General features: G+C 45.9%; 2 pseudogenes; both read left to right on the top strand.

Moving 5' to 3' along the window:
- Positions 1–653: 653 nt before the first annotated feature.
- LOC115833960 lies at positions 654–4,283 on the top strand (annotated as a pseudogene).
- A 6,206-nt stretch (positions 4,284–10,489) lies between these two features.
- Positions 10,490–16,522, top strand: LOC115833962 (annotated as a pseudogene).
- The last annotated feature ends 965 nt before the right edge of the window (positions 16,523–17,487 follow it).

Consider the following 17,487-nt stretch of genomic DNA (forward strand, 5'->3'; position numbering starts at 1 on the left):
TTATTCTTAAAATGTATACATTTAATCCAGAATAACCTATGGATATGTATTGAATAAATGTGTTCATTTTAAATTTGTATCTGATTTGCAGTGTCCCATTTCACTATAGTTCTCTGAAGAAATCTCAGTTCTTTATGCAAACTGTACCGCAGTAGTCAAGAATTTAAGATTACTTTCACGTTCAAGGTCCCATCTCCAATTATCCTCTTGTTTAACACGATTGCCTTTTGACCTACTTTCCATCTTACCATTAACATTATATTTTTTAATTATCCTGAATCAAATTTCGATTTAAGAAACTCCAAAAATAACAAAAATTGGAAACAGCCTATAACATTTTAGGAAATCAAGAAATATATTTAATTGTAACAGCCAGTTTCATACTCCACAAGAGAAGAATAAAGCAAAGCCTGATCAAGACGTTCCTATAACACAACTCAATCACCTTTGAGCCTTTATTCTTTACCAGTCTCTCTATTCTCTGTGCCTATTTTCTACTCTCCCTGAGCAGAAATTTAAGTGTCACATTTTGCCAAGGCCTCCATTACATGAGTAATGAGTGCTTACATATATTGATATCCCCTGGTTTTCTATTGGTGAAGTTTCCAGGAACATTCACTCTTTTGGGAGGAGTAGAGACTCACATAAAGGTCATGTTATGTCTCTTCATCTTCCATCCTTCAGAGACTACTGGTGGCCAGAACACCTATGTGGGAGAGTGGGTATGGGAATTGGGGTGTGTGGATAAACTCTGTTCGGGAGAGGCTCTCAAGGATCTGTGAGTCGGAGGAGTCACCTATCTTTAGGGTTGCACAAATCTAGCACCTTTTATGAAAACTGCATTCACCCAGAATGTGAAAAGAAAAAAGGATAGCTGAGAACTTTTAAAATTCAGCAACAGACACCTGCCCACGAATCAAAGAAGCTCAGAGAACACCAGATCCTACTTTCCTACTGTCATAAATTAGGTAGTTATTTTATTAAAATAAAAAGATAGGGCTGGGCACTGTGGCTCACACCTGTAATCCCAGCACTTTGGGAGGCCGAGGCAGGTGGATCACAAGGTCAGGAGATCGAGACCATCCTGGCTAACATGGTGAAGCCCTGTCTCTACTAAAAATACAAAAAAATTAGCCAGGCGTGGCAGCGGGTGCCTGTAGTCCCAGCTGCAGGGGAGACTGAGGCAGGAGAATGGTGTGAACCCGGGGGACGGAGCTTGCAGTGAGCCAAGATTGCACCACTGCACTCCAGCCTGGGCAACAGAGCGAGACTCAGTCTCAAAAAAAAAAAGGATAGAAAATAACATTGAACTTGAAGGACACTTTACACCAAATGGACCTAAAAGACACATACAGCAACTTCACCCAACAGCAGCAGAATACACATTCTTCTCAGGGACACATAGAACATTCTGCAGGATACACAACAGGTTAGAGCACAAGACAAATCTTTGCAAATTTAATATTAGAGTCATATCAAGTACCTTTTCAGACAACAGTGATATGACACTAGAAACCAACAATAGAAGGAATTTCAGAAAATGTACAAATATGTGGAAATTAAGCAACATGGTGCTGAACCACCAACAGGTGAATGAAGAAATTAAAATTAAAAGAATTAAGCAACATGCTCTTGAACAACCAATAGGTCAATGAAGAGATTAAGCAAGAAATGTAAAAATATCTTGAGAAAAACAAAAATGGAAACACAACATACCAAAACTTACGAGATGCAGCAAAAGCATTTCTAAGAGGAAAGTTTATAGCAATACACATCAACAGCAAAAAGCAGAAAGATCTCAGATAAACAACTTAGTATTATGCCTCAAGGAAATAGAAAAAGGAGAACAAATTCTTCCAATGTTAGCAGAAGGAAATAAAATAATAAAGATCAGAGCAAAAATAAGTGAAATGAAAACTAGAAAATGACACAAAAGATGAACAAAACTAAGTTTCTTAAAAATATAAAACCAATAATCTTTTAGCTAGACGGAAAAAGGAAAGAAGACTCAAATAAATAAAATTAGAAATGAAAAAGGAGACATTATAACTGATACCACAAAAATACAAAGAATCATAAGAGACTATTACAATTACGTGCCTTTACGAAAATCATTTTTTCATTGGCAGCAACATTGGAAGATGTTATGCTAAAAGAAATAAGCCAAGCCAAAAAAGACAAAAACTGCATGTTCTCACTTATATGTGGAATCTAAAATAATCAAACTGAAACAAGCAGAGAGCAGAATGGTCCTTCGCAGAGGCTGGAGGTGTGGGGTGGAATGGATAGATACTGGTCAAAAGGTACAAAGCCTCATTTATACAAGAGGAATAATAAGGTTTTTTTTCTTTGAGATATATTCCAAAACTTGGTGAAAACAGTACATAGTAAAGAATTCTACATTTTAAAAATCACTAAGAGTAAATTTCAAATGCATTCCCCATTAAAAATGACAAGTATTTGAGGTGGTGGATGCTAATTAGCTTGATATAATTATTCCAAATTGTATTCATAAACTGTACCATCACTTTGTACTCCATAAATATACACAACTATGATTTGTCAATTTACAATTTAAAAATAAAAATTAAAGCACAAGAAAACACAACACGTGTGTGTACCTATGCATGTGTGCGTCCATATAAGTGCACACACACCCCCTCGCCTCCGTTACTTTCCAAAATGGACAAATGTGCAATTATTTTGACTTAGGCTCCAAATATCTAATCTGATTCTAATATTTCCTTGCAGAATTATCAGTGGCCACTTGAGAAAGGAAGGGCTAGCTGGCAGACTACATCAGCTCAGGATTTTTAAAAGATGACTTTTTAATTTTGGTGTGTGTGTGTGTGTGTCTGTTTTTGTTGTTGTTAATGGGAGTTGGAGGTGATGTTCATCAGCAATGGAAATGAAGTCTGGTGGTCAATGCTTCCACACTGTCTAAACCCTGCAGCTGAAAATAATGGGCGTTATTCATCTGTAAACTATGTTTATATGGTCTTTACATTCATAATTCTCTATATCTTGTGCTGTCTGATATAGGAGAATTCAGAAGAAATTCTCATAAAGCAAGTTGCCTCTTTAAGAGTTATCAGGGCCGGGCGCGGTGGCTCAAGCCTGTAATCCTAGAACTTTGGGAGGCCGAGGGGGGCGGATCACCAGGTCAGGAGATCGAGACCATCCTGGCTAACACGGTGAAACCCCGACTCTACTAAAAATACAAAAAAATTAGCCGGGCGTGGTGGCCGGCGCCTGTAGTCCCAGCTACTCGGGAGGCTGAGGCAGGAGAATGGCGTGAACCCGGGAGGCGGAGCTTGCCGTGAGCCGAGATCGCGCCACTGCACTCCAGCCTGGGTGACAGAGCGAGACTCTGTCTCAAAAAAAAAAAAAAAAAAAAAAAAAAAAAAAAAAAAGAGTGATCAGGCCAGAGCTGGTGGAACGCTCGGGGTTCCGGGCGGCGAAGCAGAGGAGGAGGCAGGCGGTGGCCCTGGTGGCTCCCCGCCACAGACGGTGCGCGGCCCGGCCCATCTGGCGAACTCGCGGTGGTCGCGCGGCCTCGGGCGCCGCCGACCCCGGGCCCCTCCGCCGCCGCCATGGCTCGGCCGCTAGTGCCCAGCTCGCAGAAGGCGCTGCTGCTGGAGCTCAAGGGGCTGCAGGAAGAGCCGGTCGAGGGCTTCCGCGTGACACTGCTGGACGAGGGCGACCTATACAACTGGGAGGTGGCCATCTTCGGGCCCAACACCTACTACGAGGGCGGCTACTACAAGGCGCGCCTCAAGTTCCCCATCGACTACCCATACTCTCCACCGGCCTTTCGGTTCCTAACCAAGATGTGGCACCCTAACATCTACGAGACGGGGACGTGTGTATCTCCATCCTCCACTCCCCGGTAGACGACCCGCAGAGCAGGGAGCTGCCCTCAGAGAGGTGGAACCCCACGCAGAACGTCAGGACCATCCTCCTGAGTGTGATCTCCCTCCTGAACGAGCCCAACACCTTCTCGCCCGCCAACGTGGACGCCTCCGTGAGGTACAGGAAGTGGAAAGAGAGCAAGGGGAAGGATCGGGAGTACACAGACATCATCCCGTGAGGGCGGGCGGGGGCGTCACGGGAGGAGAGAGTCAGATCCGGCCTGCACCCCAGCCCCTGGTCCCACGGCCGCCCAGCCCCACCATCCTGGTGAGGGTGGCGGAGCTTCCTGGTGCCCATTTACAGGGTGCCAGTCACAGACGGAGGCCGGGCCGAGTGGCGGAAGGTCCAGCCAGGTTCAAGCCCAGCTTCTTGCCCCTTTTCCTCTTTTTTTTTTTTTTTTTTTTTTTTTTTTTTTTTTTGAGACAGAGTCTGGCTCTGTCACCCAGGCTGGAGTGCAGTGGCGCGATCTTGGCTCACTGCAAGCTCAGCCTCCCGGGTTCACGCCATTCTCCTGCCTCAGCCTCCCGAGTAGCTGGGACTACAGGCACCCGCCACCGCGCCCGGCTAATTTTTTGTATTTTTAGTAGAGACGGGGTTTCACCGTGTTAGCCAGGCTGGTCTCGATTTCCTGACCTCATGATCCGCCCGCCTCGGCCTCCCAAAGAGCTGAGATTACAGGCGCGACCCACTGCGCCCGTCCTTTTTTTTTTTTTGGAGACAGAGTTTTACTCTGTCGCCCAGGCTGCAGTGCAGTGGGGCGATCTCAGCTCACTGCAGCCTCCACTTCCTGGGTTCGAGCAGTTCTCCCCCTTCATTCTCCCGAGTAGCTGGGATTACAGGTGCCCACTACCACGCCCAGCTAATTTTTGTAATTTTTAGTAGAGGTGGGATTTCACCATCTTAGCCAGGCTGGTCTCAAACTCCCGACCTCAGGTGATCTCCCCGCCTCGGCCTCCCAAAGTGCTGGGATGACAGGCGTCAGCCACTACACCTGGCCTGGTGGTTAATGTTTTCATAGATTCTTCCAGGCTTTTCAGTTTAACGCATGTCCGTGCTTTAATGAAGAAAAGGGGGCGTGCTGTGTGTGCCCAGTGACTGACTGTTAGTCAGGGAACATGTGTCCATGCTTTAATGAAGAAAAGGGGTCGTGCTGTGTGTGCCCAGTGATTGACTGTTAGGGGTGTTGGCCTTCCTCGTGTCCGGAATGCGTCCCTGCAGGCTCTTGGCCTGGCGAGCTCTGGGTATGGCTGTGCAGCCGCCTCCCGGCGCCTTCTGTACCTGCGGTCCACTTCGCCTGCGTGGCTGTGTGTGGTGACCCATGGCTCTCCCTCTCCTCCCGTCGCCCTCGTGCCCCAGAGCTGAGCCCCACAGCCCCTTCTCTTGGGTGCCTGTGTTCACATGAATGTGTAAACACGTGCGTGTCTGTGTACAAACACGAGGCTTTCTTGACGGGTTGACAGCCTTAACGGTTCCTGCTCGTCTTGTTACGTAGAGGCCCTTCCTATCCATTTTTTTTTTTCTCAGAGTGAAATTGCATAGATTTCCTCACAGAGGCCTCACCTACATTTGTTGGTATTTTGTATAAGCAGAATCTTAAAAACAATCTTTAAAATATTGCACACATAAAAAAAAAGAGTTATCAGTCACGTTTCACTAGAAAAGTGTAAAACACAGTTACAATAAAATGACACTATGGGGAGATAAATTCGACAGAGACAGCTGATATATATGAGGTTGTAAACAAAAGGAAAAACCGGGCTTTAGCATGGATTTGTTCTGTTGGTGTAAAGAAAGAAAGAAAAAAGTAAATCAAATTCTACTTTGTTGTTTATTTGGAAAGGATTTATCTTATCTTGAAAAGTACTACATTTTGTTGACTTCTAAGCTCATTACTTTCTGAAGAGCTCATGATGGTTATTATTCATTTAGTGTATTCAAATACAACACTTTATCTCACAATCGTTGAGGGGGTACAAATGTAAGTCTTCAAAGAATGATATAATCATTAGAAATACATCAAGGAATAAGTACAATAAGGCAAGTAAATTTACTGATGTCCCATCAGAGATAAGTGGGACATTGCAAATTAACAACAATGGAGGAACAAACCACAGTTTATTTTCTTACTTTATGAGACATCCTTTTTGAATTTTTAAAAATTATAGAGAAGTATCTTTAAGTTGGTGTAGATGCTTAGTTATTGAAAAGGAACTTACAAAAATTTGAAGCAGCCCACTTCATTGTTTTTCACAATAATAACCAATATGAAACTTTTCCTGGAAGACTAAAATCTTACCACAAAAAAATTAAGCAAAAACATTGGGCACTTCTTATATAAATACAGTCTATTTTGAAATGGTATGTTTTTTAATTTTTACAAACATTTTCACTTTCAGATAATTTCACATGTGCATATAAGTTGACAAAATACACAAAGAACTCCCATATACCTACCCTTTACCCAGGTTTATCAATTGTTAACATTTCATCACACTTGTTTATTCTACACAGGTATTGATATAGATATACACACACTTTTTTCTGAATTATCTAAGAGCAAGATGCAGACAGTATGCCCCTTTATTTCTCTACAGTAGTGTAGATTTCCTAGGAACAAAGTCATTCCTTAAAGGAGGAAATTTAGTGAAGCTTTCTGCACTAAATGACATTCTGAGCCAGCTGATTTGGCCTTGTGACCAGTATGAGGGACTATTTAACTTTGTATTTTTTTATATCCTTCTTTCTTTACACCCAGTTATATTGTTTTCCATTTCGTTTACTCGCATAAATGTCAGATTTGGTCATGTGATTTATCAAGTTTATCAGAATATCAACTTGAATCTTTTCTTTTCTCTAACATTTATCTAAATATCTCAGGACAATCCCATCCTTCCTTCTCTCTTTTATTCCATTTGCAAAGTTAAAAAAAAAGCCTCAATTATGGCATTTCAGTATTCATAGTAGTACAGGTAATACATTTATATCACGGAAAAGAAACGCATTTTAGGCCAGGCACGGTGGCTCACGCCTTTAATCCCAGTACTTTGGGAGGCCAAGGCGAGCGGATCATGAGGTCAGGAGATGGAGACCATCCTGGCCAACATGGTGAAACCCCGTCTCTACTAAAAATACAAAAATTAGCTGGACATGGTGGTGGGCGCCTGTAGTCCCAGCTACTCGGGAGGCTGAGGCAGGAGAATTGCTTGAACCTGGAAGGCAGAGGTTGCCGTGAGCCGAGATCGCGCTACTGCACTCCAGCCTGGTGACAGAGCGAGATTGTGTGTCGAAAAAAAATGCATTTTAAAGGTAAGGAGACATAAAATAGAATTTGTACACCAAATTCTTAACTTATGACTGTTTTTAAAGGATAATTTGAAAGTTATTCCAACCTACCAAAAAAAAAATTATTTTTAATTAGCCAGGCATGGTGGCACGCACCTGTAGTTCCAGCTACTCAGGAGGCTAAGGTCAGAGGATAGCTTGAACATGAAACTTCAAGACTGTAGTGAGCCATGGTCATGCCACTGCACTCCAGCCTGGGCAACAGGGTAAGACCATGTCTCAATAAACAAACAAACAAACAAACAAATAAATAAATAACAAAGTATTCCATTCAACATTTTTACTTACGTAATGCTCAACGTTTGGTTTTTCTTTTATGTTGTATTTTCTAGACCAAATTCACATATAGTATAAAGTAGAAGAAACTAATGATTAAATTCATTGCTTGTAACTGTATTCAGTTTCTTATTTTCATCATCATTTGTTTAGAAACTTTTTTTTCTTTTTTGAGACGGAGTCTCGCTCTGTCGCCCAGGCTGGAGTGCAGTGGCGGGATCTCAGCTCACTGAAAGCTCCGCCTCCCAGGTTCACACCATTCTCCTGCCTCAGCCTCCTGAGTACCTGGGACTACAGGTGCCCGCCACCACGCCCAGCTAATTTTTTGTGTTTTATTAGAGACAGGGTTTCACCGTGTTAGCCAGGATGGTCTCGATCTTCTGACCTCGTGATCTGCCTGCCTCGGCCTCCCAAAGTGCTGGGATTACAGGTGTGAGCCACTGCCCTGGTCTGTTTAGAACTATTTTTAAAGAATTATTGCACTTCTCTTCGGATAGAACAACAAAAATACATTTTAAGAACATATATTTATATGTATAAAAATATAAAATTTTGAAAAGTTGAATATTTCAAGCCAATTATGTAGATGTCCTTGTCCTTCTCTGAGCTGCTGACAGCTCACATTCCATGAAGCGGGATGGGTCTCACAGGGCCTGTCAGGATGCAGGCTGCGACGTGAAGGCCACTCAACACTCACAGGATTGGATGGGTTTGTGAAGGAATTTGGGGTTAGCCTTAGCCCCTTAACATTTCCTTTGAGTAACATCAGTGCTTTTGACATTTGGCTTTACTGCATAAAACTGTAAGTGTATGCAGAGATGTATGTTTCTGAATAAATCACAAAATTGACAAGCAACTGCCATGCATTGTTTTTTGTATCATAGCTAACTGATAACGTACAGACTGCAACATTTACTTATTCAAATACTTTACAGATCTGGTATTTTTTTTTGCTTGTACTTCCCAGGAATTTGACATCAGAGACATATTCTATTATTTCCATATCTATTGAAATGAACTCAAATCAAAAATGAGGATGTTTCATTATACATTTAAAATGTGAGTTTTCCCATTTAAAGTCATGCAAACTGAGGTTAGTATGAAAAAGATTTACAATTGTGCAGAATGAATCACTGAAAAATTAGTTTATTCTAAAGATCATATATTCAGAGTAAATATATTTAAATTTTATTACTTTCAGAGTAAATATATTTAAATTTTATTCGATTTCCTCTTTGTCAGCAAATTAGTTAATAACATTACTGATATCTTAGATGTTTGTGGACACAAAGAGAATAGAGGTAAAAATCATGACCCTCAAGGAGCTCAAAATCCTAAGATTTTTATGGGCAGCCCCAGAGGTATAAAATTCAAAAGGACATTACTTCTCCATTTCTGATTAGGTACGTGATGTTCTGGGATTATGCATGACTCTTGGATACTTGAGAGTAATAATGACAGTGATGTCTGAATTAACATAGTTCAACTTTTATAATAATTATGGCCTTCAGCCATGTGAAGTTTGTGGAGCACTGAGATTTCTTGGGGCGATTTTGTAACAGCTAATTCTTAACAGCAATGTTATTTCAGGCTTTTTGGCTGTTCCCTGTTACAACTGCTGATCTTTTATTCCCATAATGGTACAGAATTCTTTGAGAAAAATAAATTCATCTTTTCATTCATTCAAGGGAAAAATTGTCACCACAAGCCTATGGCTATACTGTTCTCCATCATTTAAAGAATAAAAGGAATAATCTGACTGAAATTGATTATCTAAGCTTATATATGGTTTTGATACAATGGTTAACATGTGCATTTTTAACAAGTGATATGGTTTGGCTGCAACATTTACTTATTCAAATACTTTTAAAGATCTGGTTTTTTTTTTTTTTTTTTTTGACTGTACTTCCCAGGAATTTGATGTCAGACGCATTTTCTATTATTTCCATATCTATTGAAATGAACTTAAATTTAAAAAGGGGATGTTTCATTACACACTTATTAATGTGTGTAATTAAGCTGGAAGCCATTATCCTCAGCAAACCAACACAGGAACAGAAAATCAAATATCACGTGTTCTCACTTACAAGTGGGAGCTGAACAATGAGAACATATGGACAGAGGGAGGGGAAAAACACACCCTGGCACCTGTCAGGGGAGGGCTGGTGGTAGAGAGAGCTTCAGGAAAAATAACTAATGCGTGCTGGGTTTAATACCTAAGTGATGGGTTGATAGGTGCAGCAAATCACCATGGTACACATTTGCCTATGTGAGAAAACTGCATGTCCTTCACATGCATCCTGAAACTTAAAATAAAATGAATACATAAGTACATAAAATTTTAAAAGTTAAAAAAAAATCTTAATTGTATGTGGGTAGGTCCCTTTGATTGAAAGTCAGATAGAAACAATTTTTTAAAACTTACTATTCAATATTTGCAAAACTAAATAAGAGTAAAAGAAATTTACATTTTGTCTCTGTATTGATACAAGACAAAAACATTGTGTGGGAAAGCTGGAGTTGAGGACGAACGAGATTGTGAGAATAAAAATCCCTGGTACATAGCCAAAATTTCAGAACTTCAGATTTTCAAGGGCTATAAAATAGGTAACTTCAAGCCACCGTCTCCAATAGATAAAAGGAACCAGGTAATATCTATGTCCCAGGGAGAAAGAATAGAAAATTGGCTGAGTTCTATCACTGACAAAACTTAGTGGGAAGGAGGGATGTGGAAGGTGGGAGGGTGGGGGGATCCCCGGCTTGGGGGGGGGAGAGGGGCTGTGCTTTAGCCTCCCACTCCTCCTGCCCCTCCCCCTCCCTCTGCACCTCCCCGCCCTCTGCCCCCCTCCCATCACCCCTCCCCCTCCCACTGCCCCTCCCCAACAAAGGAGCCCTTTGTGATGTCAAGGCCCCAGCTCTGTGACACAGGCCTGGGCCCCAGTCCCTGGTCTCCACCGGGATGCCCAGAGCTCAGTTGCTTGAAAGCAATGCACCTATTCACATGGAGAATCTTCCCTTTCCTTTAAAATTACTTAGCGCCTCATCGCTGAACGCCCCCAGCCCCACACCATGGGTGTTGGATATCCTCCTCACCTTGGTGTTTGCCCTGGGGTTATTCTTCCTATTACTCCCCTACTTCTCTTACCTCCGTTGTGACGACCCCCCCTCACCATCGCCTGGGAAGAGAAAGGTAAGGAGCCCTCAGTTCAAAGCCACAGAGCTTGATTCTCTCCTTTCTTTTTATTATTAGTTCCACTTTTCCAAATCCAGTGGAGAGACTTCTGCGATGGGAAGTCTCAGAAGAGACCAGAACATCATGCTTCCAGGGAGAGGCAGGGCAGCCAGGGCTTGGTAGGGGTAGATTGTGTACTGGGATTTCCATCCCAAGCTCTCAGTCCATCTGTGGGGGAGTGCAGGAGGCATCAAGGCAAAATCAAGCCCCTGGACTCAGCCCCAGGACCGGTCATGAGACTGGGGAGGTCCCTGTCGGAGACAAGGCCCTGAGCCCTGGCTCATCAGCCACTTTCTGGGGCAGGTGGCTCGGGGCCCACCCTCCTCTGTGTGGGGTGAACTGGGGCCTGTGCTGGGCCCCCGAGGGCCTCCCACCGGGGCCTGACATCTCCTCTGGTCTCCTGGGAAGCAGAATCCTACCTGACGGCTCAGCAGTTCCTGCGGGCCTGAGCCTGGGTGTTCCTGGAGAGGAGGAACAGGGACTGACGGTGTCCGTGGTGGACCTCATATTGAAAATCCCCGTGTGTGTGTGTGCTATTTTTACTTTATTTTATTTTATTATTTTTTGAGACGGAGTCTCGCTCTGTCGTGCAGGCTGCAGTGAAATGGAGAGATATTGGCTCACTGCAACCTCTGCTTCCCGAGTTCAAGCTATTCTCCTGTCTTAGTCTCCTGAGTAGCTGGGATTACAGGTGCCCGCCACCACGCCTGGCTGATTTTTGTATTTGTAGTAGAGATGAGGTCTCACCATGCCCAGGCTGGTCTCAAACTCCTGACCTGAGGTGATCCACCCGCCTCGGCCTCCCAAAGGGCTCGGATTACAGGCGTGAGCCACCGCGCCTGGCCCCCTCTTCCTGTTTTTCTAAGAAGAAAAGGAGTTTGTCATCCATTTAAACATGAGTGGGAGGAAGCACACAGAGCTCCCTGAGCAAGACTAAGACAGCCAGGCGGTTCGTGAGTGCAGCATGCTGCGGCTGGGCTGGGGGCGGAGAGGGAGAGCCGGTCCTAGCTCCTCGCCGTTTCTTGTCTCCCAGCGTCATCTTGTCTCCCCACGTCATCGTGTCTCCCAGTGTCCCGTACGGTGGAGGGGGAGGCCCAGAGGCAGGATGAAAAACCACAGTCTGAGAGGTAAGCCTCTGCCAGGGCACACTAGAGTTAATTTGATCTCGTCTGTCCCGGAGGGAACTGACTCTGAAGAAGTCAGTTGAAGAAGCCTGAGGTGGGGGCTCCTAGGAAGGAAATCAGAACCCCGGGTCTTTCTCAGATTCCATGCCGGAATGAAGCCATGGTGGGCCAGGGACTGGGCATTACCCAGCAGGGGGCAGTGTGTGTGTCCTGGGGAGACCAATGCCTGCCTGGATGCGGAGGGGGGTGAGGGGGCCTCCCGCTCCCTGGGAACAGCTGTTCAACTCTGCTAAGGCTGATAGCTCTTTGAGACCACCCCAGTCCTTTCTCCCCAGAGGGCAGTTGTGAGGACTCTGGGGGTGGGGGGTCCCTGTGTGGAAGCCCTTTGTGAATGGCAAAGCCCCGCCCTCCATGCCTTGCTATTACTATTGGGCCATGTGGCTTTGGACACAGATGTGTGGGTTCCAGGGTCTAATTCTCCATGGTCTTCCCTGAAGAAACAGCCACTCAGCCTCCTGTGAGATCCCAGGCCCCTCCCTCACTGCCCTAACCCGGTCTCCTGATTTCCAGTTTGTAGACAGTGCCCGAGAGGCCTGGAGGAGACTTGGGACCTGCTTTCACACCTGCAGAGGTGAGGCACTTCCCCTTCCCTGCATCCTTCCTACCAGGGCTGGGATGCGACCTCAGGGCCATCGGCAGCCTGGAGCTGACCTGGGATGGGGAGACCTGGGGGGAAGAGGATGGGAGTAAAACCCTGGGGCGAGGGGTAGCAGGAGAATCGGGCACTCAGGGTGTGGGGTGGTGGAGGGGCTGTGGCCTGAGCGCCCACTCTGCTCTTCGGCCCCACCTGCTCCTGGCTGCAGCTCATGCCTCCTTTCTCCTGCAGCCTCCTGGGGCCATACCTTGACAAAGGTGGCCTTTCTCAGCTCTCCGGTCCAGACCTCCCAGGTGAGGTGGGCAGAAGAGCACCTGATGGAGCCTCCTGGTCCTCTCATGAGCCTATGGCAGATGCTGCTCCCATTCTCTCCCCAGTAGCTTCCCCGGATCCTCGAGCCAAGCATCCTCAGGATCTGGCCTCCACCCCATCACCAGGCCCAAGGACCACCTCAGTCTCCTCCCTAAGTGCCTCCCAGCCACCAGAACCTTCCCTTCCCCTAGAACAGCCCTCACCCGAGCCACCTGCACTTTTCCCTCACCCACCACACACGCCTGATCCTCTGGCCTGCTCTCCGCCTCCTCTGAAAGGCTTCCCTGCTCCCCCCCTGCGGGGCTCCACACTGATGACTCCATCCCCTGAGGGGGCACTTCCACTGGGCACCGTCCCTCAAAGCTTGTCTCCACATGGAGATTTGGCGGCTTCTGTCCCAGCCATCGCAGGCCTTGACAGCTCAGTCAGTCGTGTTTCTGCCTCCTCCTGGTGGCAGGAGACTACCAGAACCTGGTGCGCCTTCAACTCATCAGTCCAGAAAGATCATCTTTCCCGCCACCCACCAGAGACCTGTCAGATGGAAGCTGGTAGCCCGTTTTTGCTCAGCTCTGATGGCCAGCATGCCGTGGGGATACAAGTCACAGAAAGAGCCAAGGTCAACATTTGGAAAGAAAAAGAAAATGATGGATCATTTACAGACCAAATGACCCCAGAAAAGCACTTAAATTCTTTGGGGAATTTAGTGAAATTGGATGCTGAGCAGGACACCACAACCCCAAAACCATTCTGGAACATGGGAGAGAACTCGAAACAGCTGCCCAGTCTTCAGAAGCTCTCAGATCCTAGGCTGTTGCAGGAGAGTTTTCGGAAGCATTATAGCCAGCTTTTCTGGGGCCTCCCCTCTCTGCACAGCGAGTCCCTGGTGGCTAATGCCTGGGTAACTGACAGGTCTTATACTTTACAGTCTCCTCCTTTCTTGTTCAATGAAATGTCCAATGTCTGCCCAGTTCAAAGGGATACTACACTGTCCCCACTGCCTTTCCAGGCCCAGCCCCTGTCCCATCTGGGGCCCGAGTCCCAACCCTTTATTTCATCCACACCCCAATTCCGGCCCACACCTATGGCTCAGGCCGAGGCTCAGGCCCATCTTCAATCCTCTTTCCCTGTCCTATCTCCTGCTTTTCCACCCCTGATTAAGAACACTGGAGTAGCTTGCCCTGCATCGCAGAACAAAGTGCAAGCTCTCTCCCTACCTGAAACTCAGCACCCTGAATGGCCTTTGTTGAGGAAACAACTAGAAGGTGGGTTAGCTTTACCCTCTAGGGTCCAAAAATCTCAGGACATCCGTAGTGTCTCCACTCCTAACCTTCCCCAGGAAAGCTTGACATCCATTCTGCCTGAGAACTTTCCAGTCAGTCCTGAACTCCAGAGACAACCGGAGCAACACATAAAAAAGTGGATCATCCAACACTGGGGCAACCTGGGAAGGATCCAAGAGTCTCCAGATCTGATGCAGCTTGGGGACGAATCGCCAGGGACAAGTCAGGCCAAGGGCAAACCCAGGCCCTGGCAGTCCTCCATGTCCACAGGCGAAAGCAGCAAGGAGGCACAGAAGGTGAAGTTCCAGCTAGAGAAGGACCCGTGCCCACATCTGGGGCAAATTCTGGGGCAGACCCCACAAAATCTATCCAGGGGCATGGAAAGCTTCCCAGGGAAGGTTCTGGGGGCCACCTCTGAGGAGTCGGAAAGGATCTTGAGGAAGCCCTTGAGGAGTGACTCGGGAAGTGATTTACTAAGATGCACAGAGAGGAATCGTATAGAAAACCTCCTGAAAGCCCACATAGGCAGGAGGTTGAGCCAGACCAACGAGGGCTTGGTCCCCCTGACTGTGCGTCGATCCTGGCTTGCTGCCAACCAGGCTTTTCCCGTGCCCAACACCCACGTGAAAACCAGCAATCTAGCAGCCCCGGAAAGTGGGAAAGCCTGTGTGAACACAGCCCAGGTGCTTTCCTTCCTCGAGCCGTGTGCTCAGCAGGTGCTGGGAGCCCACATTGTGAGGTTACGGGCCAAACACAGGTGGGGTCTACCCCTCACGGTCCTCAAGCCCATTCGGTGCTTTAAACTGGAAAAGGTTTCATCCTTGTCCCTTACACAGCTTGCCGGTCCCTCCTCAGCCACCTGTGAATCTGGGGCTGGCTCAAAAGTTGAGGTGGCCACGTCCCTTAGAAAGCCACCAATGGCAAGTCTGAGAAAGCAGGTGCTGACCAAAGCATCTGTTCACATGCCAGAGAGTCTTCTGGCCTCCTCACCTGCATGTGAGCAGTTCCCGATGGTCCCACGAGGGATGCCATCTTGGAATGGTCATGGGCCCTTGAAGGCTCCTTCAGCTGGACAGGAGGGCAGGTGGCCATCTAAGCCCCTCACATGCAGCCTCACAGGCAGCACCCAGCAGAGCAGGAGCTTAGGAGCCCAATCTTCAAAGGCTGGAGAGACCAGGCAGGCAGTGCCACAACCCAGAGTCCCCTTGGGAACCTGTAGGCTGGCAAACCTCCAAGCCACAAGTGAGGATGTGCGTGGTTTTGAGGCTCCAGGGACCAGCAAAAGCTCTCTACTCCCTACAGTGTCTGTCTCCCAAGATCCAAGAAAGCTGTGCCTTAGGGAGGAGGTTGTTAGTGAATTTGAGCCTGGAATGGCCACGAAGTCAGAGACCCAGCCTCAAGTTTCTGCCGCTGTTGTGCTCCTTCCAGATGGGCAAGCATCTGTTCTGCCCCATCCTTCAGAGAATTTGGCTTCTCAGGTGCCCCAGGGCCATCTCCAGAGCATGCCTACTGGGAACATGGGGGCTTCCCTGGAGCTACGTGACTTCACGGCAGCCAGAAGGAGCAACCTGGGGCACAAGGAGATCAAGAACCCAAACTGTCAAGGCTCATGTGAGAGCCAAAGCGCGATGTTTCCCTCTACTCACAAGAGTGAGAACTCTAGGAAGCCCTACGAGGGCTTAGAAAAACATGAAAATTAGAAAAACATGAAGAGGGGCTTGAAGGATTGAGGACTCCTCAAGTTACCCCAGTCAGGAAAACAGAAGACACCCATCAGGATGCAGGCATCCAGCTACTGCCATCCAAGAAACAGCCTCCTTCAGTAAGCCACTTTGGAGAAAACATCAAGAAATTTTTTCAGTGGGCTTTTTCAAAGAAAAAAAGTAAGCCAGCACCAGTCACTGCTGAGAGTCAAAAAACAGTAAAAAAGAGATCACGTGTGTACAGCAGCAGTGCTGAAGCTCAGGAGCTCATGACAGCAGTTGGACACATACTGGAGAAGAAAATGTCACCTTGCCATGCGCAGCATGCCTCGAAGGTAAATCAGCACAAACGGGAGTTTCAAGCCCCCGTCTGTGGGGTTCCCTGCAACCACAGGCACCTCTTCTACTCAGAACACAGCAGAATGCTGAGCTATGCAGCCAGCAGTCAACAAGCCACTCTCAAGAGCCAGGGTTGTCCCAACAGAGAGAGGCAAATCAGAGATCAGCAGCCCTTGAAAAGTGTCCGGTGCAACAATGAACAATGAGGCCTGCGACATCCCCAATTCTTGCTCCCCAAGAAAGCTGTATCCCCAGTCAGTCCCCCTCAGCACCGGCCAAAGACACCCGGTGCCTCCAGCCACCATCACCACTGTCCAAGGCACTGTCTTCTTTGGGAAGGTATCTGATTTGGTCAGTCACAAATTCTTTTTAGCCTTCCCTAGAGAAAAACAAATCCCCAAGAAAAAATTCACTCTGTAGAGAAAAAATATTTTTTCTCATGTTAGTACATGCAGAACATTTAATGTTCCACAATATATATGGTTTTTTATTCATAAGAGGGTGATGGCTTTTATTTGTGCCGTGCTTGGTGTGAGCTTGGTTTCTGGAAGCGACAGGACATGGAGGGATGCTGACAGTGGTGCTGTAAGCCCACCTTCACCCTGAGTTCCTTCACTGAACCTTAGGGTTCCGTAATACTGTCTTTACACAAACAACAAAAAACTCTAAAAACAAGATGAGAAAAACCTATGAAGAATATTTATTACAGTATTACTTATAATAGCCAAAAAGTAAAAACAACCCCAATGTTAATTAACTGATGAATGGATAAACACAATATGGTGTATCATATCATATATTAATATCATGTTATTGACCAACAAAAGTAATGAAGTACTGACATATGCTGCAACCTGGGTGAAAATATTATATTCTTGTAAATATCATGCTGCGTAAAAGAAACCAGAACCAAAGAGTGCATTTTGTATTATTCCATTTATATAAAATCTCCCAAACAGGCAAGTTTAGACAGTGGTTGCCTAATGATGTAAAGTGGAGGAGGAATGGGAAGTGACTGCTAATGGGTACTGAGACTATTTTGAGGGTACCAAAAATGTTATAAAATTAAACTTTGGTGATGATTGAACAACTGAATGAATATATTAATATGTATGAAACATTTTAAGTGAGTAAATTACACAAAATTTAAATTATGGCTAAACAAAGCTGTTTTTAAAAAGTGTACCAGCAGCATAAAATTAGTTATAAATTAATCAGGATTAAACAGTGCTCATCTTGATTAAGCTTATAATGGATGATGATTATTTTACTTGTTTTATTCTATAGTAAACAGTTTTAGATTCAGTGATTA

The sequence above is a fragment of the Nomascus leucogenys genome, unplaced genomic scaffold, assembly GCF_006542625.1.
Source record: "Nomascus leucogenys isolate Asia unplaced genomic scaffold, Asia_NLE_v1 000955F_66520_qpd_obj, whole genome shotgun sequence".
In the NCBI taxonomy this organism is placed as follows: Eukaryota; Metazoa; Chordata; class Mammalia; order Primates; family Hylobatidae; genus Nomascus; species Nomascus leucogenys.